Here is a 20,161-nt window from a genome sequence, read left to right on the forward strand (position 1 = left end):
AGAAAAAAACACCGGATTCCGACAAAAAATGGTTTTCTGGGAAAAATTGTGGCCTCAGTAGACAACGCCTTATTTATTTTCATACAACTGCTAACTAGAGGTTTTGTGCACATCTTGTTGGTTTTCTGGTTAATGGGTACTCTCTTGTTTTGGATTTCTCAATCCTTTTTGGCTACTGTAAAAATCTTGGTGAATCAGTTGTTCGCCAATAAATCTAGTAGGAGTGAGACTTACCAAATTTTGGTAAGTTGTAAACAACTATGCAACTTTTTGACTTAATAAAAATTCTCTTAAATTACAAAATAAAAAACCATAATTATATATATTAATAGAGACACAATATCATCCAAATTTAATGGTTATTAGAAACAGACACACACACACACACATATATAATAAATAAATTGTTTTTTATTTAATTTGGGTAGTTGGGAGGAATATTGTCATCCTCCCCATTGCAATTCAACGAGTGACATGTTAAATTTTTAACAAATATATAATTATAATGACTTCAAATAAAATATAAAAAAATGTGTAATTTCTTTCAAAAATAAATATAATAAGTTTTAATTTGAAATACTTCTTCATATAGTAGTAGGTTGAATTAGAACCGAGGGTTAGTTTAACTTGTTGAGTTCTCATAGCTAAAAGTGCCCCACTAATGGGAGGTCATGGGGTCAATTCTCCTCAATACCCTGAGGGTTAGGCTTTGATAATCAGCCAGTGGGATGTGATCTCTTTAGGTGGATCTACTTAGATATTTCCTCTGGAAAAAAAAAAAAGGAGAAAAAAAGAAGAAAAGTAATAAATTGAATTATTTTTTTAATTTGAGTTCCCAATTCCATGGCTTTTCTGAGGAGAATTTTAAAGGCAATAAACCCTTTTGGTAAACTATAAATTAAAATAATTATATAGATTAGATTTTTAGTAAAATAAACAAATAAATTATTATCTAAGAAGTAAATTAAAATGATCATAAAAATAAAGTTTTTTAAATAAATAAATAAGTAAATTATTCTGAAATATAATAATATTTTATGTATTTTAAGAAATAAATAGGAAGATGTCACAATTTCTATATATTTGTTCATGTATTTATCTTTGAAAGGTTACAAATTCAAGTCAAGTCCCACTAGTACAACCGGTTGAGGATGGGCCTCGTTAGCAAGGTGACCAGGGATCAAACCTCACGGAGGTTGTTACTCACATGCTAGGGGGAGAAGACATGCTAAAATCCAGTGAGCTTAGGGTTGGTGTGGCCAAGGCCGGGTGCAATCCCTGGGTGATTTTGATGGCTTAGATGCCCCTGAGTCGCGGTTTCTCAAGCCACAGATCAAGCCTGGATGAACATAGCCAATTTGACAAAAAAAAGTTACAAATTCAAATTGATAAAGACAAAATATGTGCATCTTTGTAGATTTCAGTGATTGGTAAAGTATATACATTTTTGTTGACTTTAGTAGTCAAATTGCTAAGTATAGGGGTCCTTTATGTCATAAACAAGAGGGTTTCTTACTCTAACTCGGTGTTTGTCTTGGTTATAATCTTAAAATTATTATTATTGCTTCTACTTTTATCTTTAAATATGTTTTACATTTATATTATATGGTAGTAAGTCATTTATTTATAGAATAGTTAAATAAGGTATAGTGTATACACTTTTGTAAATTTTGGTAGTGAAATCACTAAATAGAGACATCCTTTGCATCATAAATAAAAAACCACATATACTAATTTTGTGTTTAATTTAATTATAATCTTAAAATTAAATTATTATTATTATTGATTACTTCTACTATTATTTTAAAATATATTTTACATTTATATGTTATATAGTGGTAAATCATTCATTTATAAAATCATTAAATAAAGAAATTATTTTATAAATTATTCATAGAGTAGTTAAATAAGGAGATTATTTTATAATTAAGTAGCAAATAATTTATTTTAATATAGATAAGGTACAAGGTTTAAATTTATGTCCCTTTTTTTTGGTAAGTCAATGTGTTTTATTAATTCAAAAAACAGTTACATTTTTAGGTGCTTGAGTTCAAAAGACCATCGGCCTCATTTCTACCAATTTTGTTGGCTAGATGGTATAGACAAAAATATACTAATAATAGCAACAAAAACATACAACCCATATACGGATAACCCAAGATATCCAAAACCTCCCAGGTATCAAAATGCATTCCACCTTCATTCTTAGTAAGCTAAATTACTTGGAGCTGGGTTGTCTAGATCATTCCCACATAGTGGTTAGAGATCCTCATGGACATGGGCCTCCATATGAGCTAGCCGACCTTCCAAGTTGTATAACGCTCCTATAGTCACTTATGTCCTTGTTGAAGGGAGACCAACCTATCCATCATGTGCCACTGGTTGTGCTTAAGGTCATTGAGAAAGGAAATGACCTCTTGCAATTGTCATCCCTATCACAGGCCAATTGCTCCAGTGATGTCGAAACCTGGTGAATCTGTGCCTCTATTGAATCGAAAGGTGGGGGGATATCGACATGACCAGGTGAGGAAGCTGGTTTTTGGTCGAAACCCTCCCCGTCATCATGTTGTTTGACCCTATCCACTACCCCTTGACCACGAGGGCCCTTGCCTTGCTGGCATTGCATGATGCTCTCACTAGACAATGAGCGCAGTCCACCAGAACCCTTACACTACTATCCACTATATCCCCAAATACCAAACTTATAGACCCAAGTCATCGCACCAATCAGACGTCTCTTGGACCCTCTAAAATCCCTCTCAAGAACCAAAGTTCCCAAAGTCCTCTTGACACGACCACTAGCACTCAACAACCACCCGAGCACCCAAGACCAGATACCCCGCTAAGCATCACCAATCCACCTACACCAACATGTCAAGCCTACACCACTATAGAACTCCCCAAACACCACTTGACATTCCACCTTCTCCTCTGAGACTAAGCCACTAGGACAATTACACACCACCACTCCAAAGGCTAACTGTAAATGAGAAGAGGAATGCATACACTAATTACAAGACCACCAACCACATTGGTGGTCCCAACCAGACCCCGTGACTCTCCAAACACCTCCACAACACAACCACCAAGAAAATACCAAGTAGACATAAAAAACAGACGAGAATAAGATAGCTGACTCGAAGAATATGAAACTGCCTCCCTGGTCAGCCCAAAGAAATCCCTGACACCACCGAGGCTCACCCCCTGATGGAGGGGCATCCATAAAATTCCATTAAGTGAGAGGTCAAAAACATTTACTAGAGGAGTTGGTTCCTCAATGAGTGGTTTGTTAGGAGAGGATTTATTTTAGATTGTTATGTAATTTGTTTAATTAGGAAAATTGTTGAAAATTTGTTGTAGTTTGTTTAATTTTCCCTAAATTGGTCCTTGGATCTTATATTCATGGATCTAGATCAAAATCCTCATGTAATCCTTATATTTCTTGGATTTTAATAAAAAATGTACAAGGGAGTGTGGTGTGAAAAAGTTTTTTCGATAACCAGTCCTTCTGCAATCCTTTTTTTATGATCGATGGACAGTCCCATTTGTAATAACATTGTATTTTATTGAAATATCAAGAGGTTGTATAGAAGACTAGATTGTAGGAGGGTCGTAGAGAGGTATTAACAGAGGAGCTGAGCCATTATATAGAATAGGAGAAGGACTAAACATTTTTCATTCCCTGCAGGGATCCGTCACTGGAAGGTTCAACATTCGACAAAGGCCGACAATTGACAGTGGACCTACCCAATGGTTGTTACCTCGACGATTTTATTAAGTGCTCAATTGAATACATCAGGTTGTTTTGAGCGGGTGGGTCCCACCAAGAGGTTTCCAGTTGAATGACTCTTGGCAGCCTCCCTTCCTAGCGAGCGGGATTTTTAAAGCGACCCAGAACTTTAACTGTGGGTCTCACCTCGAGGGCTTACCCCCACAATCTTTTCAAATTCTCTTTTCCATTACACCAGGACAGATAAAGCAACCTAGAGAAGTTAAGCAAAGTTTAGAGGTGGAACTACCCGACAGGTGTGAACCCAAAAGATTTATGACTAGACTTTTCATAGCGTTGGGCTCTTTGGAATGGTCTCATGTGGCATCAACTGTGTGTTGATTAAGGTGAAGCCTCCATCGAAGGTACAAAAACAAGTATTTAACAAGCAACCACAGGGAGTTGTAATAGAGTAAGGAAAAAGCCACATAGGCTGATCCTAAGCTATAAAGAGGGTCGTGGAGGTCCTACTTCTCAAAGGGGAATTAAGAAAATGTGCATTTGCATCACCCCCGATGACTGACCTCCCATTCCTTGTAACCGACCATCAAAAATCTTTGTCCACCAAACTACCCAAATAGCCCTCGCTACTTCTGGAAAGTTCGTAACCAACCTTCCAGTGAAGGTTTCCCCAACACGCCACCCCATTAATTACCACTTGCACGGGAATTGAAATCTCCCCCATGAATCCTTGTCAAATCATGTAACGCCCCCATCAAGGAAATTTATGTCCCTTTATTTGTACAATGTAATTAAATAAATTTAATATGAAAAAAGTTATATATATATATATATATGTTTTAATAAAATTCGATATGAAGAATGTTTACCATAAAGTTTTTTGTTTTATTTAATTAATTAATTAATTTTATTTTATATATATGGTGAGATTATATATATATATATATATATATATATATATATATATATATATATATATATATCTATATATATATATATATATATATATATATATATATATATAGATTTTTTTTTTTTTCCCTGAAAAATTCACAACTTTTTATGAAGATTTTAAAAAGTTACTTGTACATCCCTGTAACATTCGAATTGTCAGTCTAGATAAAAGGATAAATGGTGAGATAATATCATAACAATTTTGTTTAATATTGAATTAGTATAAATTTCAAAAAAATGATGAAAATATATAATGTTTTGTTTAAAGCTAAATAAATCTAAATCCTTAAATAATTAACATATAAACTTACAAGTTAATCACTTTATTTGTTAATACATACAAATAGATTCCCACTCTACCCAAGTTTAACTCTTACTTTTAAGGGTTGGTAGAAGTCGAGGGAATTACCATGGGAAAAAAAACTTTTCTTAAAGCACAGACCTCTTTTCCAATAATTTTGCGAAAGGCTATGGATCATTCCAAGGATTGGAAATTGCTCAAACTCCCAATATTCAAAATTGTATAAAAGATTCATTTCAGGGTGGGTGGAATAAGTGGGATTAAACATCTAATTAACTCATTCTCCAAAATAAGTTACTTTCATGTTTTAGGAAGTAATAGTATAGAAATTGATAATCTAGTGTCCAAAAGAGAAACTAGAAAAATTGAAACCTTAACTCAACAATCTTGAAGCCACTTTAGAAAATATTTGTTGATCATTTACCATGCCATTTGGTGCATTAGTGGCAAGGTTTGACCATATGGTAGTGGTTTCAAATTCACTTAAAAAGAGGGAGGGTGTGATGAGACCCTCCATTACCCCCAAACACTCTCCTCCTCCAATCGACACCCCAAAATATTATTATAGAAGTATGTGATGGAATAGTGTGGAATAGTTATTGCTAGCTTTAGACAATCTAATGGCATTCATCTTGGTAGAGTCATTGCTTATTTGGCTTATTGGCCTTGAGGGTTGAATTCTCCATAGTTTAAGTGCTTTGTTAGTTTGTTGTTCTTTGTGGAATAGCCTTTTGATGGTTCCTTTTTTATGGTGCTTTGGCTCTTTGTTCCTTAGCTTCTAGCTTCCTTGACTCCCTAAGTGAGGTTTTTTTATTATTCATTTCCATCCTCTTTGGATTCACCATTAGGCTCTTGGGTTCTCTTATGGAAGGCTTTTTGATGGTGAGTTTGTTAAGCTCCATTAATTTTTTTACCAACTGTTGCCTACAATTATGGAAGTAAACTGCAATCTTTCCTTAATTTCTGGAAACCAACTGCAGTAATTTCCTTAAATTAAGGAAATCAGCTGCAGTTAATAAATTTATTGTTGGGAGCTTCTGAAGTGGTCCATTACTCCATCTGGAGTTCTCTACCTTGATCTGTGGAACACTTGACACATAGCCATCAGAAGCTTGATGGAAGCTTGGCTATAAATTTATCTGTTTGGTCCCCAAGCTTGCATCTCAATCCCTTCAGTTTTTACACCATCAAGCTGAGAGAGCAGAGCTTGGAAGTGCCTTCAGACTTTCTGTATTCTTTTCTTTTTGCTTGGATTGAAGCTGGAGCGTTGTTTTCAGTCAAGAAAGCAAGTGGACTGTGGAGGAAAGTTTTGGTTTGCAGCAAGAGCGTTATCAATGGCTAGAGGTAATTTATTTTTACTGGGCATTAAACCTTCATTTTGATTCTTTAAAGAAATTAATTCCGAATGTAAAGAATCGTATTTGTGCTTGCATTTTTACTGGGCATAAAAGGTTATTCCAGTTTTACGATTCTTTAAGTTTTTATTCCGCATATAGAGTCGTTGTCATAAACTAACAGTGGTATCGGAGCGAACATTTATCTCTGCCTTGGTGCGTTCTGCTTACCAAAATTATGTTGTTATAATAACGGAAACCACAGTCCATGCTCAGAAATATTTTTCCGTGATGTTCTTTTTAATGTGGCATGTTATGGTCTTTTACACTGCTGACATTGCCGACCATGACGTACAATCCCTTTTTGGGCCAGCTTAGTGCTGCATGTAAGTGGCAGGGTGTCTATATGTGAGTAGCGCCTAGTTTCTGATGGTATGTCTACTCTATTGTGTGCTAAACTGAAAATACAGAATGGAAATTGTGTGATTTTTCAGTGTTGTGTAGTTTAGGATTCATCCTCAAGTTTGTGCGCACCTTATGCTTGTTGTCAATGGTTGGAGAAATGTTTATAATTTTATAAGAAATATTTTTTAAGAGTTTGATTAGTGCGGTAATTGTTTCCGCTTTCCATATATATATGTATTTTTGTTTATGCAATTTATAATGGGTAATGTCTAGTGATCCATATAATTTTAATTAATTAGAAAATAGCCACAGTATCTTTAATTAAATAAAATTATATATTATGATTGGTTAGATCACATAAAGATTATTTAGACATTAAATTGTATTTAATTAGACTAAATATAATAAAATTTATCCCACAAGAATTTTATTATATTTATGTAATTAATTAGGATAAAATTTCATAACCTACCCACAGGAGTTATGAATTAATAAGTTTTATCATAAAGTTCAGAATTATGAAAAATTGAATCTGTTTGAATTGAAAATTTAGCCCACAGGCAATTTTTATGTCATTAGATTCAATTTTGAGCATGATTTACATTGGTAAAATATGCAATTTTATCTAAGCCTCAATTTTAACATAAGCATGTGATTTTTAATTTTGATGCAGTTGTACAACCTGCAAATTTCTCTGAAATTCGTTGTGACATTCCTGAACTTAATAACTATAAGGTTTAGAAGGAGAGGATTCTCCTTTATTTGGGGTGGATGGACATAGATTATGCTATTAGGAAAGATGAACCACCGGAACTCACTAATACCAGCACTGCAGCGGACATCACGCTTTATGAACGATGGGAGCGATCCAATCGTCTAAGCATGATGTTCATTAAGACTAAAATTTCAGCTGGTATTCGTGGTTCCGTTGATCAGCATGAAAAGGTCCGAGACTTGTTGAAGGCCATTGATGATCAATTCGTCACTTCAAACAAGGCACTAACAAGCACCCTAATCATGAAGTTCTCATCCCTAAGGCTCACCAGTGTAAAAGGTGTGCGCGAGCACATCATGCAGATGAGGGACACTGTGGCTCAATTGAAGAAACTCGAGGTTGAAATTTCAGAGTCTTTCCTAGTGCACTACATCCTGAGCACCCTTCCGCACCAATATGGACCTTTAAAATCTCATACAACACACATAAGGATAAATGGTCAATTAATGAACTCATGACCATGTGTGTTCAAGAGGAAGAGAGACTGGTGATGGAACTAGGAGAGAGTGCAATGCTGGCAATGCATGGAAAGGGAAAATCTCAAGCCAACCGGAAAGGGAAAGGTAAAGTACCTCCCCAAGCCAATATCAAGAAGGATTCCAAGTGTTTCTTCTGTAAAAAGAAGGACGCATGAAGAAGGAATGCGCCAAATTTCAGAAATGGCTTGCGGACAAAGGTAATTTAATCTCGTTTGTTTGTTATGAATCTAATATGGTTAATGTCAATACTAACACATGGTGGATCGATTCTGGATCAACAATTCACATTTCGAATTCCTTGCAGGGTTTGCAAAACCTAAGGAAACCAGTGGGAAGTGAGCAAAGCATCTTATCAGGGAACAAGATGGGCTCACATGTGGAAGCTATAGGAACATGTTATTTAACTTTAAGTAGTGGCTTTGTTTTAGAATTAGAAAAGACCTTTTATGTTCCAAGTTTTTCTAGAAACTTGATTTCAGTTTCAAGGCTTGTACCTTTTGGATATTCCTTAAACTTTTCAGAAAAATCTTTCAGTCTATTTTATAAATCTGATTATGTTGGGAATGGTATTTTGTCTAATGGTCTTTACTGCATTAATTTACAAAAAAATTTCACTTATGATTCAATGCATGTTCACACTGGCACTAAAAGATGTGTTATTAATGAAGATTCCTCTAAATTATGGCACCGGAGACTAGGTCATATCTCCATAGAAAGAATTAAAAGATTGGTAAATGAAGGGGTACTTAATACTCTGGATTTTACTGATTTTGAGACTTGTGTGGACTACACAAAGGGAAAGCAGACCAACAAGTCAAAGAAAGGTGCCAATAGGAGTTCAGACATATTAGAGATCATACATACTGATATATGTAGTCCAGACATGGACTCACATGGTCAGAGATACTTCATCTCCTTTATAGATGATTACTCACGATATATGTATCTCTACATGCTTCATAAAAAGAGCGAAGCATTAGATGCCTTTAAGATCTTTAAGGCTGAAGTAGAGAAAAAATGTGGCAAGAAAATTAAGATCGTGAGATCAGATAGAGGTGGAGAATATTATGGTAGATACACAGAAGATGGACAAGCACCTGGGCCATTCGCTAAATTTCTTCAAGAGCATGGGATTGTTTCCCAATACACCATGCCTCGTTCACCCGACCAGAATGGTGTAGCAGAGAGAAGAAACCGAACTTTATTGGACATGGTGCGAAGTATGCTTAGCAGCTCCAATCTTCCTAAATCCTTGTGGACTGAATCACTTAAGACGCCAGTGTATATATTAAACCGAGTTTCAACCAAGGCGGTTCCTAAAATGCCATTTGAATTATGGAAAGGTTGGAAACCGAGTTTGCGACATATGCGCGTTTGGGGATGGCCATCTGAAGTGAGAATTTATAATCCACAAGAGAAGAAGCTGGACCCAAGGACCATTAGTGGGTATTTCATTGGATATGCTAAAAGGTCTAAAGGTTACAGATTTTATTGTCCATCTCACAGCACTAGGATTGTGGAATCAAAAAATGCAAAGTTTCTTGAAAATAACTTGATCAGTGGGAGCGATCAAACCAGGAACATAGTTTCTGAGAAGGATCATTCAGAGTTTCAACCTTCCACCTCAAGTGATATATTGGTTATTGTTCATAGCACCCCTCAAGTACAAACTGGTGTTGAACAACCAATTGTTGAAGTTCCACAAGCTGCTGATGACATTCCAGTAGATCAGGTAGTTCAAGAGTTGCCAAGAACTTTTGAACAACTAGTTGAACCACATACTTCTCAGGAAGATGATAGTACAACATTAAGAAGATCTACTAGACCAAAGAGATCAACAATTCCTAATGATTATGTTGTGTATCTACAAGAATCTGACTACAACATTGGAGCCGAAAATGATCCCGAGTCATTTTCACAAGCCATGAGATGCAAAGAATCAGAACTATGGTACAATGCCATGAAGGAAGAGATGAATTCCATAAAGAGTAACGAATTCTGGGATCTTGTTGAGTTGCCTAATGGTGCAAAAGCCATTGGATGTAAATGGGTCTTTAAGACAAAGAAAGACTCATTGGGCAACATTGAGAGATACAAGGCAAGACTTGTTGCTAAGGGATTCACTCAGAAAGAAGGAATCAACTACACGGAGACTTTTTCTCCTATATCTAAGAAAGATTCCTTGTGTGTTATTATGGCATTAGTAGCCCATTTTGACTTGGAGTTGCAGCAAATGGATGTGAAAACGACTTTTCTTAATGGAGATCTAGAGGAGGAGGTTTACATGAAACAACCTGAAGAATTCCCCTCTAGTGATGGTGAGCAATTGGTTTGCAAGCTCAATAAGTCATTATACGGTTTAAAACAAGCATCCCGCCAATGGTATTTGAAATTCCATAATGTAATTTCTTCTTTCGGTTTTGTAGAAAACATTATGGATCAATATATATACCTGAAAGTTAGTGGGCGTAAAATTTGTTTTCTTGTTTTATATGTGGATGGCATTTTGCTAGCAAGCAATGATAAGGATTTTCTACATGAGGTGAAACAATTCCTCTCTAAAAATTTTGATATGAAGGATATGGGTGAGGCATCTTATGTCATTGGCATTAAGATCTATAGAGACAGATTTCGAGGCATCTTGGGTCTGTCATAGGAAACCTATATTAATAAAATTTTAGAGAGATTTCGGATGAAGGATTGTTCACCAAGTGTAGCTCCCATTGTGAAGGGTGATAGGTTCAATTTGAACCAATGCCCGAAGAACGACTTTGAAAGGGAACAAATGAAGAACATTCCATATGCTTCTGCTGTTGGAAGCCTAATGTATGCTCAAGTCTGCACAAGACCTGACATTGCATTTGTTGTGGGAATGTTGGGACGATATCAAAGTGATCCAGGTTTAGACCACTAGAGAGTTGCAAAGAAAGTAATGAGGTACCTTCAAGGAACCAAAGGCTACATGCTTATGTATAGACGGACGGACAATTTGGAAGTAATTGGCTACTCAGGTTCTGACTTTGTTGGATGTGTTGATTCACGTAAATCAACATCAGGTTACATTTTTATGATGGTCGGTGGAGCTGTATCATGGAGGAGTGCCAAGCAGACCTTGATTGCCACTTCCACTATGGAAGCCGAGTTCGTCTCCTGTTTTGAGGATACTTTACATGGTGTATGGCTTAAGAGTTTCGTTTCTGGGCTTAGAATTATGGATTCTATCTCTAAGCCATTGAGAATATATTGTGATAATTCAGCTGCTGTTTTTATGGCTAAAACCAACAAAAGTGGGAGTCGAAATAAACACATCGACATTAAGTATTTAGCTATAAGGGAACGTGTTAAAGAAAAGAAAGTGGTCATTGAGCACATTAGCACTGAGTTGATGATCGTTGATCCTTTGACTAAGGGCATGCCACCGTTTAAATTCAAGGATCATGTAATGAATATGGGACATGGTTCCATTATGTAGTTTCTCATTGCATGGACAATGTTATTTTAATGAAATTCTTAATTATTGTGATGTTTTTTCTCATATTTATGTGCACCTTAAGTTGATTTGAGAAAATTCATTTAAGGACCAAGAATAAGGTTTATTCATTAAGAAATTGTTGCCACATAAATTATAATAAGAATAAATACATAGTAATACATGGAAGATAATACTCATCATTAGAGGACTTATCGCCATGATTCATGTATCTATTACTTAATATAGATTATCAATGGATTCTAAGTTGAGACATTAAGTTAGGAAGTATGGACCAAGTGGGAGAATGTTAAGCTCCATTAATTTTTTTACCAACTGCTGCCTACAATTATGGAAGTAAACTGCAGTCTTTCCTTAATTTCTGGAAACCAACAGCAGTAATTTCCTTAAATTAAGGAAATCAACTGCAGTTAATAAATTTATTGTTGGAAGCTTCTGAAGTGGTCCATTACTCCATCTGGAGTTCTCTACCTTGATCTGTGGAACACCTGACACATAGCCATCAGAAGTTTGATGGAAGCTTGGCTATAAATTTATCTGTTTGGTCCCCAAGCTTGCATCTCAATCCCTTCAGTTTTTACACCATCAAGCTGAGAGAGCAGAGCTTGGAAGTGCCTTCAGACTTTCTGTATTCTTTTCCCTTTGCTTGGATTGAAGCTGGAGCGCTATTTTCAGTCAAGAAAGCAAGTGGATTGTGGAAGCGTATTAGGAAAGTTTTGGTTTGCAGCAAGAGCGTTATCAATGGCTGGAGGTAATTTATTTTTACTGGGCATTAAACCTTCATTTTGATTCTTTAAAGAAATTAATTCCGAATGTAAAGAATCGTATTTGTGCTTGCATTTTTACTGGGCATAAAAGTTTATTCCAGTTTTACGATTCTTTAAGTTTTTATTCCGCATATAGAGTCGTTGTCATAAACTAACAGAGTTTAGTTGTTATTTCACAGAGTTTTGGTGCATTTTATGTGACTTGGGTTAGAGGAAGGCCTAGTTCTACCTATAGGCTTTCCTCTTTTAGAAAGTCTTGCTTGGTCATCTTTTCGTGTTGCCTCCCTTCCCATCCAATTATTGATTATTCAAAAGTGAAGGAAACCCAAAGGATCCTCAAAAGACATAGTAAAGCTTTAGAGTATTTGAAGATAATTTCACAGCAACTTTGAATTCACATGAAAAATGGATCATGAACGTTATGTTAAACAAGAAGAATTTCAATGCTAGAGGTCCAACTAGTTTCACTCAAGGACAATTTAGCTTGTATAGTCATGAAAAAATGACAACTCTAGCAAGAAGAAATCACATGAAAAATAAACCATGAGCATTATGTTAAACAAGAAGAATTTCAATGTTAAGAGGATGGACTAGTTTCACTCAAAAAGAATCTAGCTTGTATAGGCATGAAAACTCTAACCCATCAGCCGCGAATGTTGTTCTAGAACATGCTCTAAAATATACTTTAAACATTATGTTAAACGAGAATAATTTCAATGTTAAGAGAATGGACTAGTTTCCAAAAAGAATCGAATCTAGCTTGTATAGGCATGAAAACTCTAACCCATCAATAGCCAATGTTAATCTGGAACATGCTGTAGAATATGCTTTGAACATTATGTTAAATAAGAAAAATTTCAATGTCAAGAGGATTGACTAGTTTCACTCAAGAAGAATCTAGCTTGTATAGTCATGTTTCACTCAAGAAGAATCTAGCTTGTATGGTCATGACAAGACATGAAAACTCTAACCCGTCAGCCGCCAATGTGATCTAGAACATTATTACACTTGTCATTTTGAACTGTATTTGGAACATTTTGAAGCATCGAGGCTGTAAATATATTGTTGGATTGCCTTCCATGGAGTCCTTTTTGTATTTACTCTTCGCTACAATCTTCGTTTGAAAATTTTGAAGCATCGAGGCTGTAAATATATTGTTGGATTGCCTTCCATGGAGTCCTTTTTGTATTTACTCTTCGCTACAATCTTCGTTTGAAAATATTGAAGCATCGAGGCTGTAAATATATTGTTGGATTGCCTTCCATAGAGTCCTTTTTGTATTTACTCTTCGCTACAATCTTCGTTTGAAAGTATTATCATATAAATCCACCTATTCCAGAAATAAAAAAATGTACAAGAGATCCATACATTCATAAGCCATAATCCACTTTCTAAAGTGATAACTCCTATTACAGACCAAAAAATAATACAGAAAATTGCGCTTCAGCATCAGATCGATAAGATATACCACACACGCGCCAGGTAGGGGTCGAACCTACGACTTTCTGCTTAGGAAACAGACGCTCTATCCACTGAGCTACAGGCGCTGTCGTTTCCATACATTCGGGCGTTTTCAAAATGACAGTGACTTTCTTGTCTCCTTATTTTTCTGTCATATATAAATTGAACTTACATTTTGTTACTCAAGTGAACGTGCCGGAGTGGTTATCGGGCATGACTAGAAATCATGTGGGCTTTGCCCGCGCAGGTTCGAATCCTGCCGTCCACGCGTCTATTTGCTGTGATTTCAGCATATGTACGAAGAGTTCGGCTAAATATGAAAGGAGTTGTCTATAATGCGACTTTTTGAGATTCCGGTGACGGAATCCGGCGGAAGAAATTGAGATGAAATCATGATTTGTTGCAGTTAAAATGGTTTTTTAACTGCATATTCGGATTCAGCACCCTGAAAAACCCCTGGGACGCTTTCATTGTGTAGAAACTAGTTATCAAACTTGGATTTCAATAAATTACTGCCGGATTTTCACCGGAAAAAATCGCCGGAAAGGCTTTCAAAAAGTCGCGTTAAAGACTACGGCAATATGAAATGGCTATTCGCTGTGATTTCAGCATATGTACGAAGAGTTTGGCTAAATATGAAATGGAATGATTTATATCTTCCTCTTTTGCTAAACATGAAATGGAATAATGAAAATACTCATAGGTTTGATTACTTCCGCTAAACATGAAATGGAATAAGGTACCTTCCTGTTTTACTAAATATGAAAGCCGTAATCTAACTAGCTGGAGAAATTGCCTGGAAAGTTATGGAAATTCCGGTCATATTTAAAGAAAATCTGACAAGGATTTTTGTAAACCCAAGTTATAGTTGTTAAATTTCAAAATTTTAGGTGTCCTCGACGTTTTTGATGGCGCTGAATCCATTTCCACCATCAAAAACATCAAGATTTTTTGAAATGTTTTTGCCCAGATTCCGGCCACTTTTGGCCGTCCGGGCAGTTCCTCCGCCTCGGTAGACGACTCCAATATGAAATGGAATAATGAAGAATTTCAGAATATGTTCGAATACTTCGGCAAAACATGAAATGGAATAAGGTACCTTCTTGTTTTGCTAAATAAGTTTGAAGAACACTTCGCTTATCACATTAGAGTTAAGTTGATATCTCACTTTGAAGTCCAACTTCATCCAATCATTCCTAAACCATGCTACTTTCTAACAAAAAATGGCAACACCTTTATATTTAAGGATTGTCTTAGAAAGAGTAACATAAATGGCAACACCTTTATATTTATGGATTGTCTTAGAAAGAGTGACATAAATTGCTTGACCAAACAACCAAACACATGTTAAGAAGTAGACAAAGCACAAAGTAGTAGATATTTGATTACGCAATCCAATTTCACTAGTTGTATCCAACCAACACAACCTCACTCCCATAGGAGTATTAAAACCCAAGTTGATGGGTATCCTAGACATATCTAACATTAAACTTTTAGTGGCTTTCTCTTTAATCTTGCATCTATCGAGAAAGAAGATCAATAACAATGGTGATAGTCAAAATATACAAGGCTCTCTAGAAGTTGTCATTGCAAAGCAACGAAAACTCAAAGAGTCACAATGAGTAGTTGACTCCATATTCAACAGAGGTAGGGTAAGATTTTCAATCTACTATATATAGAACTAATTCACTAACTTACGAGAACACATGGACCGTGAAAGGAAAATGCCATTATCAATTTGTAAAACTTGGTTACCAAGAAAATAAGCCTAAGTTGATATCAAGACAACTTATAAGTTTCTCCTTCATAGCAAGGATTGTGTTAAAACACTATTAGCAATAAGAATAAAATCATTGGATACATGATAAGTACATAACATATGACATGTTGAATCATATAAAAGATTAAGATCTCACCGATAATAACTAAAATCACTAGCAGTGAATAATCACTCAATCTTCTCATGCCATACCATGGATGCATCACTCAATCTTCTCATGCCATACCATAGATGCTTATTTCAATCTAGGAAGAGATTCCTTCAACTTGCAAACAAAAGAAGAGGTAGCAATGTCAAACAAATCTTGGGGATTGTTGCATATAAATCTACACAAGAAGATCTCCAAGGAGAAAGGAAAACTTCTCATCCATATGGTGAACCTCCCTACAGAAACTAGAAGCAAGTGAATGGATAATTTGAATGGTGTCCATTTGGGTAATAGAGGCAAAGGTCTTAGTGTACTGAAAACCTTCTTTCTAAGAGAATATTTAAACAATTGACTATGCTTTATGCTTCTTAATAGTACCATGTATAAATAGGTTGATTTTGTAGACCCGCTTCCATCTGATAACATTCTTCATTATTAGAAGAGCCTTACAAAGGAGTTCTAATTGTTTGCCACAACATTCTCCCACTTTTTCTTGCTAGAAGCTTATTCATAAGATTAAGGATCACATGTAGCCATCACCCTTGACGTAAGCACATAGTTAGATCACTGCTTTTAACCAAAGGTATGATGAGTGCTTGATACAACACCAACATCGAAATTTGCTGCCTAAATGAATTGTATAGCCCACTTGGGTTGAAAAACCTCTCCAACTTAAGAAAAATTAGGTGCACTAAGGTCATCTCAAGGATGCTTAAAAATCATTGTCTTATCATCAATGTCTTTGGAAACATCTAATTTGGACAAAGATAGACCTCACTAAGAGGAACACCACAACAACCACAAGATCCTTGATATTTATTGAATCATACTTTCTTCCTAGCTTGCATGGAAAGGTCTTGCAACTTCTTAAATCACTTATACTCAGGATGCCCTAGGTCATTGCAATACCTACAAGGTTTCTTTTTCAAATTCTTTCCTTCTTATTATGGTTGTTCTTGATGTTGTGCTTTTCTTCTCTTTATTGCACCTTTTTTAATGTTATAATGGCTTACCTTCAACCACAAGAATCCTTTTTCTTGGAGATAATCTTTGTCGTAGTTGTAAACATGTTATGCTTCTCAACCAATATATTAGACAATCTTTCCAAATATAGGTCTTTAAATTTATTATCAAAACACACACTTAATAAATATAAAAACTTGAAAGATAAAAATCATACAAAGTTTTATATGTAAACTGTCATGGATATTCCATTAGATTGTTTGTCATAGCATATCTAATAATAAAAATAAACTACAATATATACTGTGAAGGTTAAATTCCTTTCAATTCCAAATTTATTAATTACTAATTCACTGCTTATGCATGTAATAGATAAAATGTAGAAAATAAAGATTATGCAAGAATATTTGTAATGGATGGGAGCTTCGTGGCCTCTTGGCAGCTAGGGTTTCCCTAGATGCCTTCAAACCCTTCTCCCTTTCAGATCACACTTGAGTTAGATGCATCCATCACCACCTCATTCAATCTTTTTCCTTTTAGCATGCCTGTAAGCTGCCAATGAACCTGCGCTTGATGTCTTCGTTGTTGCCTCCTATTCATGACTGCTTGTCGATGTGAAGCTTCAACACTTCAGCATACTTTTTATTGTTGATATGTTGGATTAATACTACAAGGGTAGCTCATGAATAAATTTTGATGGATTCCAAACAGGTGTGATTTTCGTTGTGTGGTTCAATGCATGCACAATGAGTGCCCCAAACAAATTTGTGAAGAAGGAAAAATTAATCCCTTCTTTGGATCTAAGTTTTTCTCCCTCAGTGAAAAAGAATGTGGCAACATTGAAAGACTAAGGGTTATTGGGAAAGTGTACTAGCTTGTGGCCAAGTTATGAAATTGTTAAAGATTGGGTTTCTGTCAGTTGGGAAAATCATGAACCCTTGGAATCATGTTTACTATTGTGGAAATGGGTATTACACATTTCTTTTTGAAAACCAGAAAGATAAAGACCAAATCTACAAATCATGTCCTTATTTCATGAGTAGCATAGGATTTTTTCTCATTCACTAGTCTTTGTGATTTAACCCCATGATGAAAATATCCTCCACACGTGTGTGGATCAGATTGCCTTATCTCCCTCTTTTTTTATCATGTCCTGACATTTTTAAGGATATAGGAGATAAACCGAGTCAAATTATCACTAGTGATAAGGCTCATGTGAACAATATTTCATATGCCAAAATTTGTTTGGAAGTAGACTTCTCAAAAGGCCTCCATATGGTGATTCAACTAAATTTGGATGGTTGGTCTCACCTTCAGGCTTTGGATTATTATCAGGTTCCTTTCAAGTTTAATATGTGTCATGTGTATGGACAATTCACAAAAAGTTGTCCAAAAGTTGCAGTTTCCTGAAACCCATTGCCTCTTTCTAAAGAAGGGCAAGAAGAAAATAAGAAAGGATGAACACTCCCATAAAAAGGAAAGACAAGAAGCAAGGAAATAAGCAACAACAAGCATGTATCATTGAATCTTCACATCAGTGAAGTTGAGGCAAAATATGAGAATCTTGTGATCCAAAAGGATCTGCCAGTGCTAGTTCAAGACTCCAAATCCAAAAAAATTAAGTAGACTCAGATCAGGACACTCCAAAGGTTCCTTCAACACTAACAAAAGAAGAATCGGGAAATGGGACTAAGAAGAAGTACACACCCTCCACCTCTTCTCCTTCTCAAAAGTGATTAAAATTCAATGTTCTTCCTCACCAATAACAAGAAGTAAGAGAAAGTATAGAAAAAAGAGCTTCGGTCATGAGGACTCTCTTGCACCCTATGGATCCAACAGTGAGATGTATACTAGCAAATTTGAGAAATGTTTTGTTTATGCATTTTCTTTGTAAGAAATCTGTTAGAATTTACCCCTACTCCCATGAAGCAGTAGGAATAAAAATTAGAAGAATTAGTTTTGAAACTTTTCCCTCCCTACTCTTATCGGGAGGAGGTTGGTTTCTTAGTTTTTTTGTAAAAGCATCATTAGTATTAGCTAGTCAAAGAGGCTCACAAGAAGGAGAACATATTGTAACTCATTTCCCAAGTAACTAATACGTCCAGACACAAATTTTAATATAAATCCTACTCATTTTTGAAAAAAAATATATGTGAAAAATAGAGAACAATAAAATTATGACATACCAACCATAACAAACAAAGTATATGCTCGAAAAAACTCTTACAAGAGAAAACCAAGTAGAAGGTGATATTTCTCTGCTCTCTTTTGTTTCAAATGGAAATAATGCAAGTACAAAGGAGAAAGAACTCTCTATGGAATTACCTGAGACATATGGCATAATAGTTTGCTACATAACACTCAACTATTTGGTTATTCTCTCTCACTATGAGTCCTAGTTTATTTTCTCTACTATGGAACAAAATATAATTGAATAGAATTGAACCCCTTTTCCTCCTAGTGGCCCAGTTATAACATAACCTAATAGACGACTAGGACTCAAGTTTGACTCTTTCAAATCTTAATGAGAGTTACAAATTTGAGCCTTATAGAGTCTTATTCATAGTCTTCACATGGCTAGGCCATTTTCCATGAGTAATAGGGGTTAATGTGGAACCTCTGAATTATGGCAGTCAATCATAGTGGGTCACACTTTTGAGAGGCATTAATTTTTTGTATGAACTACTATTGACGTGATTCTTGCACCATTGAAAAGTATTCGAGTGTAGAATAATGTCAGGAGGCCCAATGATAAAGTGGGAAAATTTTACCCCCAAAAACATTGTTTAAGGCCTCCAAATTCGGTCTCATCAATAAAAATGCTCCTACAACATGATTCCTCCAATTTTTCCACTCTTAAAGCATCATAATAAATGAAAAATTTTACAATGATCCAATTTAGATCATACCTCTCCATTTTGGGAGGATTGTGGTCCCCAAAAGATTTATAAAATGAGATGAGGAAAATTTTCCTCTACCTTTTCCTTGGAGTACCTTTTATCATTGCGTGGAAGCTTCTGTTTCAACCCAATCTCCCAAAGGTCACATTTCCCCTTTTTTGTAGTTCTAGACCTCTTCTGCAAAACAATATCCTATGTTAACTCTTATTGGGCTTGTGGAGCTAAATTGTTTATGGAAGGTAGGTTCTACTCCTCTTCCTAATCCATCAAGAAAGACTCATAGAATTTGAGATTTTCCGCACCATTGAGTAAACGCACGTCTATGGGGATACATTGATTATATATGCATTATACCCCACCTTATCTGGTATCTTGAAAGGACCATATAACAAAGCCTTGATTCTTTTACTAAGACCTTGTAGTCTCTCCTTGTTCCACTATAAGCATACTTTATCTCCCATTCTAAATGACTTCTAAGTTTTGTGTTGATCATGCCTAGCCTTCAACTTTTACCATGAATTCTTCAACGTCTCCTATACTTGAAAATGGATCTTATTAATCTTCTCAAAAAAACAATTTGCTCATAATGCATATCCTTTGAGATCCTCCCTCACTCCTACTTGTTTTCATATACAACATTCGAAGGTGAAGGTGGAAAATATCTGAAACATGTT

The 20,161-nt window shown here is 35.5% G+C and overlaps 2 non-coding genes across 2 annotated transcripts; one reads left to right on the forward strand and one right to left on the reverse strand.

Annotated features, from left to right (window-relative positions):
* Positions 1 to 13,709: 13,709 nt before the first annotated feature.
* Positions 13,710 to 13,782, reverse strand: TRNAR-CCU (transfer RNA arginine (anticodon CCU)). The gene has a single exon. It is a non-coding gene; the product is annotated as a tRNA-Arg (tRNA).
* A 100-nt stretch (positions 13,783 to 13,882) lies between these two features.
* Positions 13,883 to 13,964, forward strand: TRNAS-AGA (transfer RNA serine (anticodon AGA)). The gene has a single exon. It is a non-coding gene; the product is annotated as a tRNA-Ser (tRNA).
* Positions 13,965 to 20,161: the final 6,197 nt, after the last annotated feature.

Source organism: Pinus tabuliformis, chromosome X (genome assembly GCF_031772625.1).
Source record: "Pinus tabuliformis cultivar Carrire ecotype Pingquan chromosome X, CPIR1, whole genome shotgun sequence".
NCBI lineage: Eukaryota > Viridiplantae > Streptophyta > Pinopsida > Pinales > Pinaceae > Pinus > Pinus tabuliformis.